Genomic DNA, 297 nt, shown 5'->3' on the forward strand with positions numbered 1-297 from the left:
CTGCCTGTGTTTTTTTTTTCCATTTTTCTCAAACGTACAGTTTTTTCCCCTTTTACTAATATATCCTTTCACAAAACAAACACCAAAATAACCCCTTCTAAAAGCAAAGAAAAAAGATCGAAAATTTTCAGAAATGTTCCTAAGAAACTCACAAGCATTTGACAAGAGAGACGAAGTGGAATGCAGATGCTCGGGTGCGCCTGCCTTTTGCATGCAGATGATCACGCAGCGCTCAACACCCTGCCAGAGCGTGCAACTAAGGCAGTGTGAAGGTACGTGAACTGTTCGGGGAAAAGG

Source organism: Penaeus monodon, chromosome 31, assembly GCF_015228065.2.
Source record: "Penaeus monodon isolate SGIC_2016 chromosome 31, NSTDA_Pmon_1, whole genome shotgun sequence".
Taxonomy (NCBI): domain Eukaryota; kingdom Metazoa; phylum Arthropoda; class Malacostraca; order Decapoda; family Penaeidae; genus Penaeus; species Penaeus monodon.